General features: G+C 44.4%; 1 protein-coding gene across 2 annotated transcripts in view; it reads left to right on the top strand.

The window, feature by feature from the left end:
• The first annotated feature begins 23,258 nt into the window (after positions 1–23,258).
• The window catches only part of KLF3 (KLF transcription factor 3), a 42,620-nt gene continuing 40,026 nt past the window's right edge, over positions 23,259–25,852 (top strand). For both annotated transcript variants that reach the window (XM_063135873.1, XM_063135872.1), the window contains exon 1: positions 23,259–23,666. The gene's annotated coding sequence lies outside the window, so the exon portion shown is untranslated. The remainder of the gene's footprint in view (positions 23,667–25,852) is intronic.

Here is a 25,852-nt window from a genome sequence, read left to right as displayed (position 1 = left end):
TAAGTTCTCAGTGTATAGATTTTTTTAAAATCCCTTTTGTAAAGTATATCAGAGTCTTTTGTTTGTTCTGTTGGAACCAACTGTAAATCCGAGTAACTATATACAAAAGGGTTGAAATGCCTTGGAGGCTGGTCCAGTTTTTTGGTAAGAATCATAGATTTGTGGTTAAAGAATCTTGTTTATAAGTCCGTTGTAGTTTTCCTTACATCCTGCATATGGCATCCATTTTTTTACATTCAATTAAATAAACCACATTAGTAGAAGTGAGAGAATATAATATAATAGGGTAATTATTATCTTGTGGTAATTAGGGGCAGCAGGGTGGTAACCCACAACAAATGCAATGTGGTTTTCTTTCAAAGATTTAGCCCGTGCTTCATACAGAAAGGTTTTTCTGGATATTACTGATGCTCAATTGATGTTTTATTCAATAATGTGACTAGGGTATCTGCATTGCTGGAAATGTTTTTTTAAGTTTGTTACATCTTCTTGAGAAGTTGTCTTTGTTACTACAAATGTGTTTTATCCTAAAAACCAATCTGTATGTAATGTTCTTCTTCAGATGGTTCAGATGACATGACTTTAAGTTAAGGTACAGGTGGGAATCTGTAGACTTACAATTTGATGGTTTTCAGTGGTTAGGAAGACAGCCAGAAAGGTTATTGTTGGGTTTTCAGTTGTAGTGTTATTGGTAAATTTTATCGTTGGATGGATAGCATTGATAAATTTAGTGAAAATCTCCAAGCTATCCCTTCCATAGTGGCTCCAAGCAAGGACAAACTGGTGGAAGAAGTGCGCTGACCTAACTCTGGCTGGAAAATCCCTGACTTTTCAGCCACGCATCTTTACCTGTTTGCCCTGGGATGGCTTCGAATCTGTAGCTGCGTTATCAAACTGGCACAAAGTGGATTTGGAGCCACCCTGGGGCAAAGGCAACGTCAGGACAGTCAGCACCTAGTGAGTCCAGCCATTGTGAATCAAGCCTGTTCCTATCTTCATCTTTTAGCATCATCAGATGGGGGGGGATCACGTTTCCCTACCATCATTTCCCCCCCTGCTTCTGTCTCACAGTACTTCCTCTTCCTTCACATGGGGAAGAAAGAGGAAGTAAACAATGACCACATGGCCAATTCATGTGGGCATTTTTATCGCTCTGCTTTTACTGCACACAGCAGGAAATGGAGGAACATTTCATCCCCCCTCCAAAAAAACCCCAGATTTAACTGTGTCTTTTTCTTTTCTTTTTTTGATGAAAAGAAGACCAGAAGGAGCGGGAGACACATGGGAGGTGGACGGCGTCATCAAAAGGACCTGCAAAAAACCGTGAGTGGCCAGTGATGAGCCACTCATCTGAAATGCTCATCTGAGGACACCATTTGTTTCTGTTTCTTTTGGTCATGCTAGATTGTGATGATATGTTGGGAATCGGCTTTCTAGATATAGTTAGAGTCACTGTGTTCTTTATATGGTTTTTATGTTTGGGTTTGAATATATTTTTTAAATATTTTATGTTTGCCACTTTGGGCACCTGGATGTGGTGCAGCTAATGACGACAGCAACAACAATATAAAGGTTCTGAACAATCCAACTAGACAATAGAATAAAATGACCAAAGATCCCACTAACCAATGGAACAGTTTCAATAGTGTTTCTGGCCCAGAGAAATGGGATTATTATTTAGCATTGAAGTAGCACTTTTCAGCAAGTGCTTTGCAATTCTCATTTATTTTTTGAGAGTCGTTATGGTGAAAGATACTGGCCCTTTCTACACCTAAGGGTTATCCCAGGCAAATTGAGGGAGCGTCCCTACCTGCTCCCAGAATCCCCTGTGTGGCATTAAGATGCACAGGGATGATCCCAGGATGATCCCGGGGGGGTGGGGGGAAAGGCAGGTGTAGAAATGGCCACTGACTGGTCCAAGGCTGCTCAAATGAGCTCCATGTACAAGCTGTGATTTGAAGCTGGTCTCTCAACTCTAGATCTAGCACTTCAGCCTCCACTCACTTACACTCATATATTTCAAAAGTCAGTGTGAGTTCCCTGTTCGCTGAATCTGTAAATAAGTAATTATTTAGTTTACTTATTAAAGTGATACCACCACACCCTGACTAGGATGAAAAACCAGCCTTACAGGATAATTCCCTTCTCACATTTCAGATGCCTAAAGTGTCACTACTACACACTTTTACAGATCCTTATGCGGGGGGAGGGGGATAACAATATGCCGTTCTTTGTGTGGAAATTATTTAAAGTCAGCTAGCTCATTTGTGGAACTCTTAGTATAGACATTCAAATGATGAAAAACTTCATTGTTGGATATTTCTTCACTTTTCAGTCTGAGCCAAACTACATGGGATTCTCTTATTGCATGTGGCTTTTTAGAATCATAGAATAGCAGAGTTGGAAGGGGCCTAAAAGGCCATCGAATCCAACCCCCTGCTCAATGCAGGAATTCACCCTACAGCATACTTGACAGATGGTTGTCCAGCTGCCTCTTGAATGCTTCTAGTGTAGGAGAGCCCACAACCTCCCTAGGTAACTGGTTCCATTGTCATACTGCTCTAACAATCAGGAAGTTGTTCCTGATGTCCAGCCGGAATCTGACTTCTGTAACTTGAGCCCGTTATCTCGTTATTTTGTGGCCTTTCTTTGTTTTAATTCAAAACGCAGCCATGGTGGCTGCAATCTGCAGGATAAGACCCATGCCAGGGGAGTGTCTTTTTAACCCCTTCCCCTCCCCACTTTTAGATATTTTGCTAAAGCTCCCCCTTCCCCAAGCCTACTTTGGAAAAAGATATAGGTATCCACATCATGTTTAGAATTAGGTAATTTGTTCAGCAGAAAAGATGCCAGAGGGGAGAGTGATTAAGAAGGCCCTCCCCAGCATGGGGTACCTGCTGCAGATTATTCACAACTCCATGTCACACTTGATTTGGTCCTCGGTTTTCATTCATTCTATTAGCTTCATCCCACGTACCTGTTTCCCTCGAATTATCCACTACAGCACTAAACTGTCGTTGTTGTTATTGTTGTTGTTAGCTAAATCACACCCCGGGCAGCAGCACTCCTAAGATCCTTTGCATACCAGGAAAAGGGTTTAAGGGGGGAAATGTAAAAAAAATCATTAAAAATAAATGGATGACCCAATCCGGTATGCTTAAAGCTCTCCTTAATATCTATTACTGTGCCAATTATGATGTCTTTATCTTTAAAACTTACGCAGAGGTAAGCATTTGTTTAATTTGAAGCTTAATAAGTATCAATCCTGCTCCTGCGCCCCCAGTGGCCGCTCAGAAAACAACAAATGATTCGCTCCAAAACTAGTAGCAAAATAGGTCGGGTCTTTTGGCTTTATAGCACAATTAAAGCAGGATGCATGGGAATACTTCACAGTCAAAGCAGATTATAAACTGGAAAACTTCACAGTCCTTTGCACACAATTCGCAGTGATTGCACAGTATAACGCTGGTGTGATAAAGCTATGGGTCAAAATGATATATGGTAAAAGCAGGGTGCTGTTGTTTTTATAACACGGGTGTTGAATCTTAGGGCTGTAGATGAAATTCAGACTGCCTGGTGTCTCCACTTGGCTGTCTTGGGTACCCCAGATGGCCCCACCCCCATCCTTTAGCCCCACCTCCATCTCTTCACTGCCAATCATTTAGTAGTTTCCTGGCTTTTTGCATGCTTTCCTCCCTGCCTCCCCATGCTAAAAGCTTGAAATTAGGATTGGTTACTGGCAATCAGAGCTTTAAGCTAAGATTCACTGGTATTTTGGGCCCCATCCCTTTGCCTTTGGCCCCCTTTGCTTTCAGGCCTGTTCATCACTGGAATGCGACCCCCGAGAGCTTTTCCAAACCTGAATTAGGCCCTTGGTTTATATCCTGCATATTTTAGCTTAAAGCGCAAATCAAATCAGCATATCTTCGTGCAATTCCTCTTCTGGTAGTCAAGAAGGGAGATAATGAGCAATGTAGCTCTCCAAATACTGGAAATCCAAACAAGCTCACTTGGCTTTTCTGAAATTACAAAACATTGCCCACACACTGCTCGAGTAGAGAGAGATACCTAGTAGGCTGCGATGTTTAGCCAATTAAGGGAGCGATCCTAAACTCCCCGAGAGGATGGCTGAGGGGCAATTGGATGTTGTGGACCTCTCTCTTTCTCTCTCTGCCATTAGAGAAGGAGGTCTGCAGTGAAGAAGGAGATCTGCCCCTGGAAGCCTCCTCATTACAGCCTTGGAAAGCTCCACCACCATCACTCCTCCTCCGTCACTGCTTTGAAGGCAGTAGGTGGTAAAAGGGGACATCTCTGAGTAGATCGGGTGAGATCGGGATATCCCATTCCCCCCACACCTCCCTCCCCCATGCCAACAAAGGCTCTGAAACAACTGAGAGGGGGAAATAAAAAGGGTGACCAACGACAAAATGGGGGTGGGGAGGAAAGTCACGCTCCCTTCTGCCCTGGTGGTGCAGCTTAGATAGGGCAGCTCCTCTGCCAGGGGCTGTCCCACCATTCCGACCTCTTCATCAATCGTTAGGCTAAACAACTTTTTATTGACTCAGAAGTGCCCCCCGGTTAACAGGGCAGCATTTAAAACTAGGTTGTCTTTAATACAAATACTCATAAACCTGCAAATGGCAAACATCGTCTTAACATTCATTTGTCTCATATGGGAGAGGATCCACCTCTTCTAAAATTCTGCCTGCTATACCGAGATCATCCTTGTGCATCCACATGACGCACAGGAGATCCCGGGGGCAGGGAAGGATGATCCTACCATTTCCCCGGGATAACTGGGACGGCTTTTATCCCATTTCCCCCCGCACTGTTGGGATCGTCCAGAAACCACAGGAGGTGTGGGCAGCCGTCCCAGTTTTGTCCCAGCTTCTCACGAGTAAATGCAAGGAGCTGGGAACCAGGCACAGGGCACGGAGCTCTTCAAGTGCTCCGTGCCCATTGGGGGTGGGGAGGGAAGCGGGGTCTGGACTTTTTTAAAAATATATTTTTAGCTGGAGCCCAGATGCACTCCAGCTCCTTTTGTTTGTTTTTTAAATGGCGGCCGCAACGTCCTCCTTCTTCCTGGGACATCGCTCGCTGCGTGTGGACTGAGGGGGAGGATCTCACAATCAGCATATCACCAGATCCTCCCCTCTGCCAGGAGGTCTAGACATGCCCAATGAAAGGAAGGTCATGGAAGAAAAGTCTCCTCTCCCGTCCTCTCCCCTGCAGCCATCTGTGCCCCCAGGTTGGGGCAATTCTCCCCTCCCCACAATGTTCAAGAGACCCCCTGGCCCTCCAGAGAAGCTTTTGTGAGGTGCAGGGGGCAGAAGGGGACAGTTCTCTCTGTGAACTTCTTTAAGTGTGCAATCCTATCCTCCTAAAACTCCCAACATACATGCCCCTGCCAGTTATGTTGGCTGGGGCATGCTGGGAGTTGTACGCCTTTTTTCTGCATGCGTATGATTGCAACTTATCGTAGGGTCCAAGTCATTGGCCTGGTTCAGACAATGCGCTAAACCATGCTGCTTAACCACAAAATGGTTAAGGGAACTCCCTTAACCATTTTGTGGTTAAGCAGCATGGTTTAGCGCGTTGTCTGAACCAGGCCGCTATATAAAGATAAAGTGTTCTTCTTGCTTCTGAACTTTTGTTTAATCCACATGCAAATTTATTCAAATGAAATCACTACATTAATTAATTAATCAATTCAAAATCAAATGATTAAGTTATTAAAATGTCTTTAATAAAGCAACCCTAATATCTACAGACTTAAATGTATCATTTATTATAGAAGTCAGCAGGAAAACTGTTGCTTAATAAATAAAAACCACACATTTGCACTTCTAGTGTTCAGGATGAAAGGGTATGCATATTATAGTGGATTTTGATGTTCATATGGCGATGCTTAAACACATTTTGTGCATGTCCAAAAAAAATTTTTTTAAAAAAAGATCCACGTCATCCATAATACACTGGTCAGAAATCTTCACAACTCTGAAATAACACCGACAGCAGTGTCACAGGTTGACTTATGATTGTTTTGGTGTCGTTGTTTTGCTTTTATTTGTTTTTAAATTACTATTTATGTTTTTCTATCTTAGAGTGTTAAGGAACCTTTGCTGACTTTGTTTTGTTTTTAAATTGTGTTTGGGGGGGTTAAAAAAAAAGGGGGAGTTACACCACTAAATCTTGACAGTCACTTAAATGTGATTGCTAGCATTACTAGTGTATGTCTGAAAAGAAATGAGATACACACACATATGTACATTCGTATATATGTATTTGGGCATTCACAAAATTCATCTGGATTTGTTAGCCGTCACATGCGCATTTAATATGAAGCCATTTTTGCACATGCCTATTTATTGCTATAATATTTATTGAGAAAGGGTCTATTCTGCCCTGAGTTATCGGGCCACTATTCCATATAAGCAAATAGCAGAATAAAAGACCAAATAGTTACTGCTTTTTATTATCTCCAGATCATTCTTGAGTAAGGAAAGGATATTATTTACCCGATTCACCATTGAGCTGTGTTCCAGTTTGGAGCAAGCGCTTTGAGTTGATTTTGGTTTACAATGAGTTGTATCCCATGTTTGTCCTATGTAGAGTAGACCCACTGAAAAGAATGGGGCCTAAATTAAACTAACATTGGATTTTAAAACTTTGTGAACAGCCACTAAATTCAGAGCAAGTAAACCCAACTCTCATATGTACAAACTCATGCTCATTCACACATCAAGTCTTTTCTAAAATAAAAAGTTCCATAAAAGGAATTGGAACACAATCCTATGGTCCCTAGAAAGCATCCCAGGGATCATGGGATTATTCACATACTGTTACAATTTTGGGTGGGTGACTCCAAAATCTGATCCATGCCCATCCCATTTATAGCTACCATGGAAAGAACTGCAACGCCTGCTTTCCAAGGTTGCAAAAGCAGCCTTGGAGGATGTCATAGAGGTCAGAAAGGGAATGTTCTGCCATATGTGGTGGGGAGAAGAAAGGAAAGAATACCAAAACTTCCATGGCCTTTTCAGTCCGGGCCCTGCACCCAGCAACGTGCCTCAAAGAACTAAATTAGAGGAGAACAGAGGCGAAAATCACTGCTGTTGCTCCTCCTGCCAGCAGTCCAGTACAGCACTGCATACTCAGAAGCCTCCAAAACTGGAGGCTTCCTTCTAATGGGGGGTCATAATCCATCAGATTGCCTCCTTAATATATTTCAGACTTCAAATGGTGTTGAATATTTTAGGGTCTTCTGGCAGTGTTAAAGCTTCTGAACGGGAATGTAAGGATTCCTATGCAACATTTCATGCATGTATTCAATATTTTAAAATAGTGTGATTGAATTTTGAAAGGGAGCACCTTCACAAAATGGTGTTTTTCATATATCCCCACCCTCAAAATCACGTGCTTTATTTCTTTTATTTGCTGATTCAGGGTTTTGTTTTGTTTTCTGGGTCAATTCATTTAGTAATAATACTGTCTTTTATTTCATATGAGCCTAAAGAGGTATGGTATTTTGGCCCCACTCATTTGCCTTTGGCCCTGCCCCTTTTTCCTTCAGCCCCACCCACCACTGGAATGTAGCCCTTGAATTTGGCCCTTGGGGTTCAGCACTCCTGGTCAATAACCTGCATTTCCCCAAAAAACCCTGGCGTAGAACATTCAGAACTTTCTAAGCTACACACTCAGTAAGGGAAGTGTAAGACTTCACGGTTTTTTGGCTTTCCAGTGCTTGGAGAACTATGTTGCTCATTATCTCCCTTCATGAGTAGCAGAAATGGCATTGTGCAAATATATGCTGAATTTTTATTTGATTTATTTAATTTACGCAGAAGACTTGCTGTCCTGACCATCACATTATATTGCATCCTGGATCATTCACAACCAACTGTTGATAAGACACGGTTCTTCCAAAAGGACAGCTCCTAGCACCAGCAATCAAAAGGCATTGTGCATCTATTCTGTCTTTTCCTGATTAATTCATTTTTTGTGGAAAGAAAAAAGATGGAAGAAGTAGGCTATGCAGGTCTCAGAATGGAATGCAGGTATTATTCTATACATTTGTTAATAATCTACTGTTTATTGTCTTGATTGTAGATTAGATCTTCTCAACATTGTTCACACCTGTTTTGCAAAAGTTAGAAAATAAACCTTTTTTAAAAAAGACAATGAAAATGTATGCATATAAAAATAGAATAAGGATGTATCCTTGATAAGATAGAAGTGATGGTATTTATCTGAATGTAACATCACTGTGACTAACGCTGGAATCTGGCCCCTGTAGCCCTACAACTTTTATAGCTTAATTGCTATTATTTACTACTTGAAGTTGCTGCTGGAATACAAATGCATGGTCTGGCTGGAACAAATCTGTAATATAAAATACTATATACAAATGACAGTCCTTATGGGCTACAAGTTTTTAAAGTCAGTCCCTGTAGTTAGAAGTACAAATTCATGGACTCTCTGCTTCATTAAAGGATACGTGAGCCAAAGTATTTTCTGTTCAACAACTAAATTTGGTAACCTACAGAGTAGATTAAAACCAGGTAGGTCTGGACAGAACGAAAAAGCACTGGTTTCAGTTAAATAAGCACTTTCACTAGAAGCAACCAACACTGAAAATGCAACATATGCATTTCTTTAGATTCACAGAACCTTATAAGCACGTTGGCATGATCTTCTCAATAAGTATGTGTGCGCAATGTATGTCCGGAAATGTTTACCCACTTCCAGACGAGTTAGAAACTTGGAATTTGGCATGCTGATAGGTCTGGTTGTACAATGTACCAGAAAAATCTAAAAACACAAAATTTGGGGTTTTAGGTTTTTTTTAAAGAATTTAATAAAATCCAAGGCTTATGCCTACAACTCCCAGCATGCCTTGGGTGGGAGGCCAGACTTACCAGTCTTTGGCAGCCATTGTGAATGCATGGGCGGGTTGCCGCTGTGTGTCTTTCACAACCCCATATCCTAAGGTTGTTCTCAAGCAGTCAACAAAAAAGCAAACAACCCACATAAATGGGCTGCATCCATGTTCAGTGCCTCGTCTTGCCCTCTGCATGGTTTTAAAATGGTAACTAAATCTAACAGTGTTACTTTGAGGGGTCAAACATGCTCAAAAGTACTCTGTCCTGATATTGCTGTTTTCTCTGAATCTGGGGGAAGCAAGTACACAGCCTTCGCCCTTAAGAGGGAGGAAAGAAGGGGAGGCACTCTGCGCATGCCCAGAAACAGAAGAGGGAAGTGCCCTGTCTGGGCCTTCCTTGCAGGCTCTTGATGGAGCACTTGGTGGGTGAGAAGCACAGGCCGAGTCAGTCCCCGCAGGATTGGCTGGAGCTGGGCGCATCCACTGACAGCTGCTTACCTCCCCTCCTCAGTGATGCTACTCTTCAACCCTCTAGCGAGGAGGAGCATCAGCAACTAGAAGGTGTTTCAGAGGATGCAGATGCCTGCAAGCTGCCAAAGGCATGCTGGGAGGTATAGTACTGACATGTAGAGTGGCCTATTTTAAATGGGTTAGCAAACCAGGTCACAATGGCCACAGCTAGACCTAAGGTTTATCCTGGGATCATCCAGGGTTCACCCCTGTCTGAGCACTGGATCACCTGTGTGTCACCTAGATGAACAGGTTTGACCCCTGGATGATCCAGGGATAAACCTTAGGTCTAGCTATGGCCTATCTCTCAGCTCCCACTTTCCTGACCTTTCACTAACTGTTTTTGTTCTCCTTCTACCTAACTTTCTCCAACTGCCACTCACCCCACCCACCATTCCATTCTAGCCTCAGCTATCAGTCATTCCTCCATTCACATGTCTGTTTCAATGGTATAGTCATAATTTTACATAAAAATCATAAATTTTATTCAGTAATTCCTGCATCTGTCTTGGAACGTTGTGGTTTAGTTATAACTGGGTGGGGGGGAACACAGCATTAAAAAACTCATCAAGTTAAAAGCCCTTAGAAACTAAAAATATATATTTTTAATGCACTTGGCCCCAGAAAACCATTAATGCAGTCACTAGGCAAGCCTGCCTGGGGGGGGGGGGGGGAAACATAAGCAGGGTGCTACAACTAAGAAGGCCCGCTTTCCAGTTGCCTCCCACCATGCCTCAGACAGTGTTCAAAAATTAATACATTATTCAGGGACCTAGGCTTACGGCTACAACTCCTAGCATGCCTTGGGTGGGAGGGAAGACTGAGCGGGCTTTGGTGGCCATCATCTGGAAGTAGCTTGCCATCCTGGGCCTGAGGGGAGAGTGCCTGGGGCTGGCTTCCCGGCTCCTGCCAAGAGCCCCGAGCATAAGATGGTCAAGCAGGCCATGAAGAGCTGTGGCTGCAAGGCGGCCCTGGCCTGCTTCAGGGGTGAGAGTGAGAGAGATGGGGTGGGGGAGGGGGAAACTAATTTAATTTGTTTAAAATTAAATTACTAGAGTACTTAAAATTAAACTACTAGACTACTACTTTAAGATGATTACCTCACAGACATATCTTAGGGCGCCCAAACAGCACCAGGTATATCAGCTAGTATCTATCTATCTAACTATCTATATTTGATACAGCTCTAAGGCGTAGTTCATATAATTGTGCCTCATGTATGTGTGTTTTATGGAGGAATGGGGATAATAATATATGCAGGTGCAGTCCACATTGACACATTGCTCATGTAATTTACTTTGCTATTCACACCCAAGAACAGAAAGTCTCACAGGAACACACCCTGAAACATGCTGTCAGATACACCATAGCCCTATGCAGATTTCCTATGTGTATGAAGATGTACATGTGGAGGGGGAACTCAGGATCATGCCCCGCCTCCTCATCGCAGCTGACCTTCACACTTCAAGGTGACATGGACATCTAAACATGTGCGGATTTAAGCCTACATGTACTGGGGTATGCAGATATGCGTTGAGTAGATCCCTATATAAACCTCAGTTCAGTTTCATGGGAGGGGGCAGAGATAGCAGTCACAATCCTAAGGCCCTCTCCACACACCAAACATCTGCCCAGGCTAATGAGTCACTTAGAACAAAAAGAGCAAATACCGTAATGATATGAGAAACGTTCTGCTTTTAATATGCATGGCAAAGGTTTGTTCAGTTATCAGTTTCACGAAGACATACTTGTTAGTCAAACAAAATCTGCATTGATTTGAATAGAACTTTGCTGATCCCTTTGCTTGAAAAATTGCCCTGCTGAGAGTGCCGGGCTAAAAGTCAATGCTTGTGGTGTTGGCCCTCACAATATCACCTGACCTCATCACATGCAGCAACCACTAGATAGGAGCTGTCCGTCTTAGGCCTTTGCTAGACCTAGGGGGAAATCCGGGGGAGAGGAGGAGAGTGTGGCGTTACATCCCACAAGTCAGTTCCCTAATGTATGTCTAGAATTTGTAAGTCTACTGTGTTTAGAATGTTGACCTGAGTGGGTGGAGACTGAATATCTTAGGAGGGGGGAGGAGGATATATAAGGGAATGACTGAGGGGATAGGGGTGGGGTTTTTTTTAAGTACTTTGGTTCGAGGAGAGAATTAGAAGATCAGGGTAAAGAGGGTTGTCTTTTGAGTGTAGTGTGCAGATAGTCAGTTGATGTATATTAAACAATCCTGATAATCAGGGCCGGGGCTGGACTATTTTGCGCCCTAGGCAAGCCAAGCTACTTGCACACACACACACACACACACACACACACAAATTGCCAACTTCGATTTAGCTGTTATATTTTCATTTTATTATGTTTTTTCTTAAAACAGCTAATTTGTATAAAACTGTGACCCTTAAAGGGCAGTACTGCACCCCTCTGAGGTCTGCTCCCTAGGCGGCTGCCTAGTTGGCCTAATGGTAGCTCCGGCCCTGCTGATAATAAAGAAAGTTCAAAAGTGAAGGTGTGAGAGAAAGGAAAGTGTGTATGAGAAGAGAGGAAGGATTAGATGAGAGGTTTTAACAAGGGTCTGAAAAGTTTTATTATGAAACAAAGTTTGTGAACATTGAAATAAATTTTTATTCAGTTTGTTTTACTACCACAAAAATCCCACGTGTCTCCTTGGCATTTATCATCTGCAGTTATATACATATAACACCTGTTCTGACATTAATTGACCATCAGCACATATAATTCACAGCGCATTATTTTATTCCTGAAATTTTTCCTGTTTAACCCCTTTCTCCACATAGTTTGTAGAAAGGTGGTGTTTGTCCCTCACCTCAGGCTCATAAAGTGGTAGCGCTTAGCGGACAGGCCTGTTGTAAAGAGCCTGTGTCGTGGCAGGGAGACCTCGTGTTATGAATAATGCGAGATCTCTTCCTTGTTTACACACGAGGCATGACGAGCTCAAGAAGAGAGCTGTCGCACCCGCCATTTAAAAAAAATTTTTAAAGGAGCCAGCAGCGCATGAGTGCTTGAGCGACTCAGGTAGTTTTTTTTTTAAAAAAAAATTGATTCCCCATTCCCTCCACCCTAGCCCCGACGGCTGCAGCTCCCAGCTTCATGTGAGTAACCGCGCAGAGCCGGGGTGAAGCTGGGGAAACAGCCCACACCTTACACAGTTCTGGGCTCAGTGGAAAAACCGGGCCCAAAGGGGTAGCCTATATCCCGGGGCCAGGCAGGGTTGATCCTGTGATCCCGGGTATCAGCCCGGGATATAGGCTGGTCTAGCAAAGGCCTTAGTAACATTTGCAACAATAGATAGTTTGAAAGACAAGGCAGCTTTTTAAATGATTCCTTTAAATGAAAGTTTCAAAGCCATAGTTCTTCTGGTGTAAATCTTATGTAGCTCCAGTTACATCCATCCAACTGTAATGAAATGCATGAAATCGTAAGCAGCCCTTGAAACAAGAAACTCCTATTACCATCAATAGAAGCATCTGACACATTTCTGGGTAGTTTTGCATGACTTGATAATCCTGTCCTCAGTTTCACTGGTTTAACTATCAGTGCAACCAATGGGAGGTTACCTGTGTAAAGGAAGGCAATATAAGAGCTATAATTAGTGGTATTACATTTATTGCACCTAATATCTGTGCACATATATGTAGCAACAGCATAGCATTGCCAATGAAACACCCTAATGAGATGTATTCTGAGCGTTTGGAAGGCAATTTATGATTTATAAATTAATTTATATCAAATGTGGTTACTTTATGTTTTTATTTTTTGAAATGTATTAATAGCCTTGTAGCATAATTGTAGCTGATGCTAGGGAAAGTGGAAGGCAAAAGGAAGAGGGGCCGACCAAGGGCAAGATGGATGGATGATATTCTGGAGGTGACAGACTTGACCTCGGGGGAGCTAGGGGTGGCGACAGCCGACAGAAAGCTCTGGCGTGGGCTGGTCCATGAAGTCACGAAGAGTCAGAAGCGACTGAATGAATAAACAACAACAAGCATAAAATAATGCTTACTTAAGAGTTGCCAATGAAACCAAATTAGACCAGTCCTTTTCCAGCTTCACTGGCTGCCAGTCCAGGTCCCGACCAGGTTCAAAGTGCTGGTATTAACATTCAAAGCCCTAAATGGCTTGGGGCCAGGTTATCTGAAGGAACGCCTCCTCCCATAGGTACCTGCACAGACCCTAAGATCATCCTCAGGGGTCCTTCTCTGTGAGCCCCTGCCAAAGGAAGTGAGGCAGGTAGCTACCAGGAGGAAGGCCTTCTCTGCCGTGGCACCCCAGCTATGGAAAGGTTCGCCTGGCACCTACGTTATACTCTTTTCGACGCCAGGTGAAAACCTTTTTATTTTCCTAGTATTTTAACAGTTTATCATCTTAGTCTTTTAACTTTGCTGTTTTAAATCTGTATTTTAAATCTGTATAAATTTCTGCACTGCTGCTTAGTTTTATCATGGTTGTGCTTTTATATTGTACATTTATATAGTGTTTTTTATACTGTAGTTTGTTTTATACCTCAAATTGTATTTGATGGTTTAAATTTTTGTGAATCGCCCAGAGAGCTTTCGCAATAAATAAATAAATAAATTTCAATAATACACTGGAGTCTCCATCAGTATGCCTACAGGCACCTCTCTTGGTACCCACCAGGCTGCTTGTTTTTTACTTTTAAAATTTATAATTAAAATTAATGTAAAATTAATTTTAATTCAATTTAATTTAATTAAAATGCATTTTTTTAACTGAGAAGCTTGCATACTGCAAAGCAAAATGCCACCCTCCTGCGCTATCTTTATTTCTAAGCATGCTGAGCCCTATGTGGGGCCCCAGAGCCCCTCTTAGAAAATAAAAATGGTGGTTGACTGTAGCCTAGTGCTTCATTCTGAAAAGTGCTGAGGACCCCGGGGAGGGAGGGAGGGAATGAAAAATTACTTGGCCAAATTAATTGTCTCTGAGGTTCATCAGTTTGCCTTCTGAGAAATGGCTGATGGAGCAGAAAACTGAACTCAAAACTATGGCTTTTGAATTCCAAATATAGCCACCAATCCAAAAATGTTGGGGAGCTGTGCTCAACTTCCTGTGTTATTATTAATTTTTACAGCTTCCAGGATGCATGTGCAATATTTTTTAAGGTTGTGGATCAGAGGCTGCAGCACTGTGATGTCTACAGAATGGCTCAAAGTGAACCAAGATAACATATGAATTAAAAATGTCTGAAATAAATACATACAAATTGGTTGACAGCAAATGAGCAGCTGGCCTCTTAGGTCTTATGCCAACGTGCATTTTTTTCTTCCTTTCATGGTACGAGAGCCACGGATGATCCAATGAAATTGGTAGGTAGTAGATTCCAAACTATCAGATGGAAGTATTATTTCACACAACCCTTAGTTAAGATAGGAATTAACAGGCACAGGGTGTGGTGACAGCCACTAACTCAGTTGAATTTGAAAGGGGGAGTTAAACAAATTCATGGAGGATATAGGTATATCAGTGGCCCGGATCAGCCATCTCATGAGGCAGGGTGAATCCCCCACCTCAGGCAGTGGAGTGGTGAATTATGCAATCCTACCACAACCAGGAAAACCTGTCATCTTTGCCACCATGGCATATCACCCATGGCATATCACAGTTAACACCCATTGGTGTCAATGGGTGTTAACTGTGATAGTTAAATTGAACTATAATGAGGGTGCCTGGGGCCTTCATGCCTTATTTATAGGCTTCCTACTGGAACAGGATCCTAAATATGGCCAGATCCAGAGTTCGTCTTAAGTTCCAAAATTTGCAGTAGCAGGAACCCCGCTAAATTATTTCAGATTTCCATTGATAAAGCATGTTTATGGGGAAGGAGATGTCAACACTTTTTCTTCTGATAGCCTCTTCTGTTCAGGGAGGAGAGGAATTGGCCCAGAACTTTTGGACTTATAAGGGGTTAGAAGGCTGGGAATGACTGAAGAAGCTGGAGTAGAAAGGAGGCAGGAAAGGAATCAGCAAGCTGTTTTGCTGGCACTCCCTTTAAGCAAAGGTTAACACAGAATGACATGCTCTTCACATATAGGGAACTTCCCTAGCATGATCTGTGTTTGTTTATTTAAAATGTTTCTACACCACCATTCATTCTATCAGGATTTCAGGGTAGTGGTATATCAATTGTATCACAAAAATTAAAAGAGCAAGTAAAACCCTTAACAGTTACAAAATTCACAAGAGGCCTATCCACATGGAGACGCTTTCTGAAGCATTTCCATTTAAATCCAGATTTTCATCCATTCAGGTTTGCTTCTCCAGCAGTGGACGGTAGCCAGTAAACCAATGTACTTGAAACTACATTAATTCAGGGTTGGGTCTGTGCAAGTAGGATGAATGTCATGTTGTGCATAGGTGCAGGGCAACAAATAGGCGGAGGTTTGCTCCCACGCTGTTCCCTTCATCCTTGGGGGCTGTCTTCATGACGCCAAGTTGGCATCATGTTCCCCCTAAACCCTGCAGTTTTACTTACCCGAGGTGGCATTGGGTAATCCCCACGCCAAGTAGGGAGTGCAGGGTTTCCGGCAGTTATCCAGGTACTGGAACCACCCCCTGCCCTCTTCCTGGCTTCCGGCAACCAATCGCTAGACGCCTTCCACCAGGACCGTCCCCTGGATTTGCCACAGAGCGAGGTCAGATGGTGTAAGAGCTGGGGTGTCCTCACTCCCATGGAAAAAGTCAGAGTAAGTCCCGGACTTCTTTACTGCATAGCTTCGTGGGAAAGCCCTGTGGTGGCTACAAATCTGTGGTTGCATCATAACACTGACACTGTGCAGATTGGCAGCCACCATGGGGCTTTGAGCGCATATAGACATCCCTCTGGGGTCAGTGAAGTACAGTGGATGAGAATAAGTTACGTGAGTAGGCACCTCCCTTCACATCCACTTTCTCTTGGTGGGAGTAAGGGTTAACTGGGGGTATCAGCTTAAAAAAACATCAAAAATCCGGCAGACCTTTGCTCTTCCATATGTCCTCCTTTCCATGCTCAGTGTAGTGCAATGGGAAGAGAGAGACTGAGATGGCACTTCCCTCCTCCCCGTTCTGTCTCGGCACCTGACTGCCTTGTGTTCCATTTCAGTATTTTAACACTTAATTTTAACTTAAATTTAAATTTTACTGTTTTAACTCTGTATTTTAATCTTATAATCAACTTTGCTGTGTGGTTTTATCCTGGTTGCGCTTTTTATACTGTATTTCGTAATTGTGTTTTTAACCTGTTGGATGTTTTTTGTGGTTTTAATTTTTGTGAACCACCCAGAGAGCTTCGGCTATTGGGCGGTATAAAAATGTAATAAATAAATAAATAAATAAATTTCAGAGATTGGGCTTCCCATGCTCAAGCAGTTACTTCCAAGTAAGCATGGTTTTCCAGTGCCCGTTTGCAACAGCACAGTTTTCCCTCTAGCCAGCCTGGCTCTCCCAACCTCAAGCAACTAGCCTTCCCTGTATATCTCCATACCTCCCCCGTCCCCATATCCCTCAGCAAGTCTTTGCCCCTGAACTCCGGCAGGTGCAGAGTAATAGGACATGGCCAAAGCTGACATATAACCGCCAGCTTGGGCAGCAGCAGCCACAAGAAGTCCTAGCACAGCAACAGCCACTGCAAGCAGTGCCCACTTCTGTGTGCGCGCGTGTGTCACTTGTGTCGCCAAAGAAGTGGCAGGGAGGGAAAGAGGAGGCTGGCTCCTGCTGGGTGTGCCGCAACCAAAGCCAACCAGCCAGAAAATGTATTTTTCCCCAGCTCTTTCCTCTCTTCCTGGCTCAATTGTGCTGGCATCTGGCTGGCAATCAACAGCCAAGCTGTACAGCAAAGATCACCTCCAACTTTCTTCATTTTCTAAATACACCAATTTCTCTCTTGATTTATAGCAAGGAGCTCCTTCCCTCCCCACTCAGGCTCCCTTCCTCACTCTCTGGCCCCCTGCACTGCACTGCAAAGTGCAGACATGTTTAGGCCTCTGCTCTCCCCACATGCCCTCTTCATGCAACTTTCCCTTCCACCAAATCAGCACTGCTTTCAGCAGCCCGCATTTAGAGCAGTTCAGGTCACAAGGACTCCAAAAAACATACTCAAGCCGCCACGACAGGAAAATGTGTCACAAAACGAGTTTGCAATAACACATTTTTTAAAAAAAACTTGAAAAAAAAATACCTGCTGCTGCCTTGCCTTGCCTGCCTTGCATCTTCTGACACTATCAACTTAAAAGCGCTATAGAACTGGAGTAAAAGCCCCATGTAGATTGGCCCAAGGTGTTAAAATGCCTGGATGAATATAACCATAGAATGTATAATCCTATTCTATGGAGTGACCACACTTGTAGAATACTGTGTACTGTTCTGGTTACTGCCCCTAAAAAAGGATGTTGTAGAATTGGAAAAAGTTTAGTAAAGGGCAATTAAAACAAGTTGCTGGAGCAGCTCCCTTATGAAGAAAGCAGCAGGACTTGTTTACTTTAGGAAAAGGTGGAATAAGGGGGGACATGATAGAAGTGTACAAAATTATGCATTGTGTGGATGGCGAAGGTGGCTAGGGAGATATTTTTCTCTCACACACACATTAGAACCCAGGATCCTCTCATGAAGTTGATTGGCGGGAGATTCAAAAGAAGTAAACTATGCACTTACACAGTGCATAGTTAAACTATGGAATTCACTTCCACAAGATATAGTGATGGCCATCAATTTCGATGGCTTTAAAAGGTGTTTGGACAAATTCATGGAGGATAAGGCTACCGATGGCTCTTAGTCCTCATGGCTATATGCTACCACCAGTATGAGACGCAGTATGCCTATGTGTACCAGTTGCTGGGGAACATGGGCAGGAGGGTGCTATTGCACATATCCTGCTTGTGGGTTTCCTGTGGGCAGCTGGTTGGCTACTGTGTGAACGGAATGCTGGACTAGATGGACCCTGGATCTAATCCACCATGACTTTTCTTATGTTCTTGTTTCAGGAAATTTTTATTAAAGTACTAAGAGTAATGGCTGAATACTGATTTGCCCATATAATTACCATGTACAAATCAATAAGGAACTTAGAACCCTGATGTGATCTAGTTATCCAGGAATTAACCAAAGCACACCAAGAGGTGCTTCTGACATTTGCATGTGCTGTTGTTCCTGTGTTTGATTTGTCACGTGCAATGAAACCAGATTATCAGATTGCCTGCCACACCTCCTGTGCTGTGTAATAGCAAGCATCTCATGAAACAAACCACTGTAATGCTGGGTTGACTGTCACAACAAAATATGCTGCATTGCTTGGCCCACAAATTCCAATAGCCTTGCTCTTCTTTGAATGCTCCTTATTCACAAGTGATCCTGTATAAGGCACGGTAGTTCAGGGTACGATTGTAACATCAGGTGGCATCAGATATTATCCTGGTTTGTTTGTTGGTTTGATTATTTATTTATTGCATTTTTATACCGCCCAATAACCAAAGTTCCCTGGGCAGTTCACAAAAGTTAAAACCATTCAAAGTATAAAACAAACAGTATAAAAACATGATATAAAATATAGGGGTGTGCATGGACCCCCCGCTCCGCCCCGCGGGCCGATCCGAAAATTTCGGATCGGCCCGCTCCGCGCCGCTCCGCCCATACTCCGCTCCTCTTCGCCGCGGAGCTCTGGCTCCGAATCGGAGCTCCGCAGTGGAGGGGAGTGGCGCCAGGTAAGGCCGGGAGAGGAGGGCAGGAGGTTTACCGGGCCCTGCCACCATCGCCGCCCGTGCGGTGACGGCGGCAGAGCCCGGTAAGGGACCAAGGGGGAGGGGGGCCTTACCTGCCTCCGTCCGTGGTCCGTCGGCGTCTTCAATTGAGCCCGTGGTTGAACCGCAGGCTCAATTGAAGACGGCGACGGACCGCAAACGGAGGCAGGTAAGGGAGAGGAGGGCGGGGGGGTTACTGGGCCCTGCCGCTGTTGCAGCATGGGTGACAGCGACAGCGGCAGGGCCCGGTAAACCCCACTTACCTTTCCGGCGGAGCTCCGGATCAAGGCGAAGGATCCGCCTTCACCTCGATCCTCTTCGCCACGCTTCGCCGGCCCCCCAATCCTCTTCGCCTCCGCCTTAAGGGCAGGCAAAGTCCCCCGCTCCGCTTCTAATTCGCCGGTCCAATTAGAAGCGGAGCACATCCCTAATAAAATACAATATGAAAGTACAACCAGGATAAAATCAGTAGCAATGCAGAAATACAAATTTAAAATACAAATTTAAATTGAAGGGGGTTCTAATGTCTAGGCTAGGGGGGCGTTGAATCTCAGGCCTGCAGACCAAATCTGGACCACCTGGGGTCTCCATTCAGCTCTCAAGGGTTCACCCCCCATGTATGCTGTAATTTTGGCCCTTTCCCCAACCAAAATGTGTGCCCAGAGGGCTTCTCTGAAATTGTACTCAGCCATTATCCAGTGTGCTTCATTGCTGAGCCGGGGATTTCAATCATCACTTTAATCACTACCCCACACTGGCTCTCTAACTATTAAATCTTTTACACCAGAGTAGAAATGGCCAGGGTGTGGACTGACTGAGAGACTACAGATAGTGGTGAATGTCTCTGTATAACAGGATGGTGTCCCATCATGTCTAAAAAAGGTGGTGGTTAGAACTTTGTTTTGGTTCTGGTTTTGAAGCCTCCCTAAATCTCACAGTATTGAATAACTTCTTGCACGTCTCCAATATTCTATTATTGAGCAGGTGCTGGAGCAAGTGGTGGTCAGCTCCAGGTGTTTTGTGGATGAGGTCAATTACCTAGATTCAGTTCAATCTGTCTTCAGGCCTGGTTACAGGCCTGCTTTGTTTGCCTTGGTGGATGATCTATGTGAGGAACTAGACAGGGGGGATGTGTCCCTGTTGGTTCTATGGGACCTTTCAGTGGCTTGCAATACCATTGACTGGATCAGCTGAATGGGATAGGATTTTATAGTGACTCTGGACCTTCCTGGAGGGTTGTTTTCAGAAGGTGGTGCTTAGGGACTCCTGTTTGGTGTGATGGCTATTTGCTTATGGTGTCCCTTAGAGTTCTTTCTTGTTCCCCATTCTATTTAAAATATTGGACTGAGACTTGAGAGATAGGGTTCTAGTCCCTACTCTGCCATGAAGCTCACTGGGTGACTCTGGGCTAGTCATTGGCTGAGTTCGGACAACACACTAATCAACTGGGCGGGGTGTGTGTGATAGGAATAGACTGGGAAACAACCATTGATTAGCATGTCGTCCGAACTCCGCCATTGACTCTCAGCCTAACCTACTTCAGAGGGTTATTGTGAGTATAAAATGGACAAGGATCATGAAAGCTTCCTTGGGGAAAAGGATCATGCAGCTGCCTTGGAGGAAAATGGGCAGGATAGTAGTATTAGTATTAGGCTACTACACCTGTAAATTTCATCCAGGCTTGTCTACTGGGGGGGGGGGGGAGTATAGCTGTTTGTTTTTTAATTTCCAATGATAGTCAATGGCAGGCATGAAGCTTTGGGTTTCTGAATCAAGATTCAGATTTGGACCTGACTCCAAGCGGGCAACTTCCAAATCAATCCAAGCTAATTCGGCATATTTTTTCAAATCACCGAATTAGAGTCCAAACTGAACCTGTTGCATAAATGTCTGACATAGAGCTTACAAACACACAAGAGCCTGCCTGGAACAAGTAGGTTAAAAACTATATGGAGGAACAGCCAGGACTTAGCCCAGTGGTTTCACATAGATGGTAAATAGCACAGGGGACGAGATGGTACCATGTAGCACTCTGCAAATCAATAACACAATGGCACAGGGTGAAGCAACAGAAAGACTAGAACCACCACAACACCATGCCCCCTTTGTCTCATCTGAACCAGGTAGCCCAAAAGGATACCATGCCTAATGGCATCAAATGCTACTGAGAGATCCAAGAGAATCAGCAGGATCCCCATAATGTTCTTTGAGTTCAGTCATGAATATGGGGGAAATGTTTTGTCAGATTCAGAACTCTGAAAGTGAGGACAAATGGACATCCTAAGCCTGCTAGAGTAATTTAAACACACACTCTCTGCCCTAAGAATAAATGTTTTAGAGTGTTTTCAGGTCACTTCCATAGGCGTGCACATAGGGTGTGCCTGGAGTGCCCAGGCACACCCTAATATCTCTGCCTCTGCTTTCCCATGTGCCCCCCCCCGGCTCGAATCAATGCCTTTAAGGAGGATGGGAAAGTGCTTTCTGGAGCGTCCGGAAAGTATGTAATTCCCCCGGGCATGCTTAAGGCTCTGATTGGGGCAGTGGGGAGGGGGCAAGAAAGCACGCTTTCCCCTCTTCCACTCCAATTGGGGCCTTTAAGGGTGCACACCCTAATGAAATGTGCTGCGCACACCTATGGTCACTTCTGCCACGCTTTGTGTCTTCATCCTGTGTGAGGCTCTTCAGAAGTCCTGATCTGGAAACTGCCATTTACCATGTGGGGCTGAAGGCTCCAGCTCACTTGATGTATGACTTAGAAGGATCTGGTTGCTCTGAAACATTTGAGATCTTGTTCATATGGGTGGGTTGGGTCTAGCTGATACTAGCACAGTTGGGACTGCTTTGTGGACTATGCTACATATTTTATTTATTATATTTATATCCCACTTTTTTTTCCTTCTTAAGGAACTCAAGGCTGCATACACAATCCTCTTCCTCTCCATTTTATCCTCACAACCGCAACTTTGTGAGGTAGCTTGGGCTGAGAATCTGTGATTGACCCAAAGTAACCCAGCGAGCTTCATGGCCAAGTGAGTTCTAGAACCTGGACTTCCCAACTCCCAGTCTAACACTCTAACCAATGTGCTTTTCAAGCAGCCCCATTTGCCAAAACTTAAGAAAGGGAAGAGGTCAGACCTGCCATGGTGGCAAGTGCCTCAGATAGCAGATTTTCAGGTACCATTAAAAGATGGCACTCACTGATTTTATGTTAAGAGGGGGTGCCACATAGTTTTCCAGTCCGAGTTCCCGAAACCTCTTACGAGGGGGTCCCAGCTGAGCCCTGACAAAGCCATACCCTTAATAGATCAATCTGATATAAGCAAGCGAAGTATTCCAGCGACTTTAATTCAAATATTGTGTCAATTATGAGCCTTTGAAATAACCTTGGAATGGGTGTAATGTGTCTTTTGAAAGCGACGTTGCTGTGTAAGAACTTAAGTATAATACACTTAAAAAGCAAGGTCTCTGTAGGTGACGCGGCTGCCATCCGCTCTGCTATGGGCTACGCGTCGCCTTTTCTGTGTGCCTTTGCGGTGACCAAGCTAATTGCGCGGCAGCAGCGGCAGCGGCCTCCTCCCGCCTCTGTCAGCGAGCACCTCCCTTCCTTCCCTTTGGGCTTTTTGGGAGGTGGGGAGTGGGGGAGTTGTTGTTTTTCGCTGCAGCAGCTTTGCTTCCAGGGAGGGCGTGTGTCATTCCGAGCCGGCTGCCAGGTGCACACGCCTCTTTGCCCGACAAGCGAGGAGAAGGGAGGCAAAGGCGCGCAGCAGCTGGAAGGGCAAGTTTGTCAGCGAGGCGACTCCACCCTTCTCCTGGCTGCGGGGTGGGGGGTAATTAGTAGCTAACTCGCGCGAGGAGGAGCCGTCTTCTGTCTGCCTCCCGGGGGAAGGGAAGAGTCAGTGCGTGCCCGACTTGTTTGTGTGAGTGTGAGAGGGAGGGAGCCAAAGAATGACTCGCCTCGCCCCGACCCCTGGCTTGGATTGTGGTGTGCGGAGGCCTCCGCCCAAGCGAGGCTGAGCGGAGACGCCCTGCCTGCTCGCCCGACTGGCTGAGTGATTCGCGCGCCCCTCCCTGACCCGACCCTTCCTCCCTCCTTCCTTCCCTCCCGCCCGCCCTCTTAGTTACCCCGCTGGCCAAGGGAGCCTGGCAGAGCGAGCGGCGCCGGCGTCATGTGACAGCGCTGCCTAGTGCCAGGAGCCTGCCTGAGTGGGGGAAGAGAAGCAGGCAAGAAAGAAGAGGCGCCCGGACGAACGAGTGGAGGTGCTGCTGCTGCTGCGGCGGCGAAGGGACAGACAGGCTTTCTCGAGAGAAAGAGCCCGGCGAATACCTCTCCACACGCCCCCACGCTTCTGCCTGCACAAGGACCTAAAGGGGAAAGAAAAGCGCTTTGGTTTTCCACAAGAGAAAACAAGCCACGTCCCGTCCCCGCCGTCCCCCGCGCCTCTCCAAACACCACATAACTCAAGCAGCAACTTCAGCGTCCTGTTGGTGGCTGGTGGCGTCGCCTTGCTGCCTGGCTTGACAAGTAAAAAGTAAGTCGCGCGGGTGGGGGGAAGGGGGAGGAGGAAAAAGGTGGCGGTGGAGACTCCAGGGAAAGCGACGTGTCTGGTGTGAGGAGTGGGCGGGCTGGGGGGGGGGGGAAGAAGAAGAAGAAGGTAACGGGGACAATTTAGGAATCGCGGCGGCGGGCAAGGGGCCGAGACACATGGGAGAGAAAGTGGCTCCTTTGGACATGGCGAGGGCCAGAGAAGAACTTGCTGAGTGCGTGTGACTCGCGTGGAGGGATTGCTGCACGCATTAACCCCGGGCAAAGTGGCTTTGCCACTTCAGCGAGAACGTTGTCACAGCTGCAAAAGTTGGCTGGGAGGTGGAATCCCTCTCCAGCACCCCGGGGTGGGTCGGTGGGTGGGCAGGGAGGGAGGGAGGGGCAAGGCTTGCTGCTTGGATTACCATATGCCAATTTCATGGCTGAACGGACGCTGCAGCTTTGCGTTCACACGTATCTGCGGGTCTGCAATTGACTTGAGGGTCGTTTGGTTGTTTGTGGGGCGGCATCCTTTGTGTTCCGGCTTTTTTTCTTCTTCTTCTTCTGAAATATGAGCCGTTCATCCTGTCATTTGGAGCTGTGGTGATACGGAATGAGAGGCGTCTAACAAAAGCGTAGGGTGCTACCTCTCTTTTGAGGAGCCTTTAAAAACAAACAAATAAACACCTGGACTACTGGATTTGACAGAATTTGCAGCGAACACCTTGGGATACTTTCAAATGGGAAAGAATATTGCTCCATGTGCGTTTGTGCTCCGTATATTGATTTCAGTCCACTGCATAGGATGTTTCCAGCAGCCTACATCATAACATCCTTGGAGAAGCCCTATTTAAATAATTAAGATGATAGTACAGCTGCTCTGTAGTATGTGGGGTGGAGGCAGGGGGTCCAGTTTTTCTCTACAGGGGGAAAGGAAAAACAGAGTACAAGCTGTGTAGTTTCTACACAAAGATGAGAAGAAGATGATTTGTGTAGCCTTGGGGGGTTGTACCTAGCGTATCCCTATTAAAGTAATACATCTCTTGATGATATTCGTGGTTTTAATTTTTTTCAGAACCATTAATTCTATTATTATTCACCAGTTTAGTTGCTGTTTGGGGAAAGAAGATAGCGTTAAAGAATAAAACTGAATATGAACATAAAGTCAGTTGCTTTGTTTCTCTTAGATTACACATTTGTCTTGAGATGGAGATGTCGTTTGTAGCATTTGTCTGGCCATGTTTTATCCTCATTGGCTAAAGTGTCTTAAACGGGGATCGATGTATTTCCATTTTTAGAAAACATACACTAAATATAAACACACTAAATGTATGACAAAGTCATCTGTATTAAATTGTGTTAGGGAAAAATGGTAGGATGTCTCTCACACATGACTATAAATGTAAATAATTGGAAAGAACATAAGCATTTGTCTGCCTTACTTTTCAAAGTTGCTTTCCTTGTGCTTAAAGACAGTTTAATAGTACTTGAATGTTTGTGAGATGGAGGTTTCATACTTAAATGCCATAGATGTGGAATATAACTATAGTTCTACCTGAGGAAATTGTACTAGAATCATCAAGACAACACACTTCCATTTAGATTAACGTTTAGCTTTCTCCTTAATGCAGAAATTTGTAGATTATAATGATTTATTATATTTCTATATCTCTCTGGGCAGTTTACAAAAGATTAAAACAACAGAAACGATATACAAAATGGGAAACCATAAAGACATACAACAGACAATATACGCAGACAACATGTAAAAACCACTTTGAACTATCAGCCAAACCTAAAAACAGATTCGGGATTGATTAAAATCACATCACATGCTGCGAAATGCCTGGGAGATGAGATGACATTACCTTGCCCCCTTTCATTTTTCTTCTGAGTTACTTGTACACATGCTGCTTAATGAACAGAACCTCTTGCACAGTTGTGTATGGCCTTTTGTAAATACTGGAAGTGCCATGGTTCACAAGGTACCATTTTTTCAGATACTGGGAAAATCTAAACCTTGCATTGATGCTTAGGCCTGGTTTAAATATTCACTATAACTTTTTTTTGCCTCATTAAGTGTTATATCATGGGACTCAAATCTAGATTAGATCAATGTTTTGAATGAGGGATAATGTACATCAACCTAACTTTGCTTTAAAACTTTTATTTTGTAGTACCAATATTTTCAGA

Source organism: Elgaria multicarinata, chromosome 10 (assembly GCF_023053635.1).
Source record: "Elgaria multicarinata webbii isolate HBS135686 ecotype San Diego chromosome 10, rElgMul1.1.pri, whole genome shotgun sequence".
In the NCBI taxonomy this organism is placed as follows: Eukaryota; Metazoa; Chordata; class Lepidosauria; order Squamata; family Anguidae; genus Elgaria; species Elgaria multicarinata.
The sequence above is the reverse complement of the archived record's forward strand: the minus strand, read 5'-3'. Positions and strand labels throughout refer to the sequence as shown.